Here is a 643-nt window from a genome sequence, read left to right on the forward strand (position 1 = left end):
TGCACCTCTGCCAGGTGAGAATCCAGCCCATCGCCTGCTCGCAGGGGAGGAGAGTGCTGCTCCCCTCGTCAGTACTGGCTGATGCTTCCATTTTTAAAGCAGCACAGTTCAGCTGAAAACTGTCCTGCAAATTTCAGGGGTAGTTTTTAAACAGTAAAGCGTAAGGATAAGTTCTGTGTTTTAGCACGAGTTTCCCTTTATCCTGGTTGTTTATTTGTCACGTTCTTCCCCGTACGAGTAGAGCTGCTGAAGTCCACATGTGTGACGTTACGTGGTGTGTTTTGATTCGATTTGTTTTGTTGGAGGGCAGGCAATGACAGCTACTTGTCCCTCAGCTGATCAATGCCACTGATAGAAAAGAAGATTTCCAGTGTTACCTGGTGAAAGTCGTGTTCCGGACCATTGCTGAAGAGCTTGCAGACTCGAGAGATGTCGAAGGAACCTGCCTTTCAGTGTGTTATAGAAGGGGAAGAATCACAACAATTCAGAAATTAAACAGAGCAGCTCTGGTCACAGGGTGTTCACCCGTGAATAAACTTGGGTGTTTCTAGTGCGTGTTGCTTGTAATGTTTTTGTTTTTGAAGGTGGTTTGACTCTAAAAGATGGAAAGAAATGGCTAATGGGATATTTGCATACATTCCTG

The sequence above is a fragment of the Pterocles gutturalis genome, unplaced genomic scaffold, assembly GCF_000699245.1.
Source record: "Pterocles gutturalis isolate BGI_N339 unplaced genomic scaffold, ASM69924v1 scaffold36232, whole genome shotgun sequence".
Lineage (NCBI taxonomy): Eukaryota > Metazoa > Chordata > Aves > Pterocliformes > Pteroclidae > Pterocles > Pterocles gutturalis.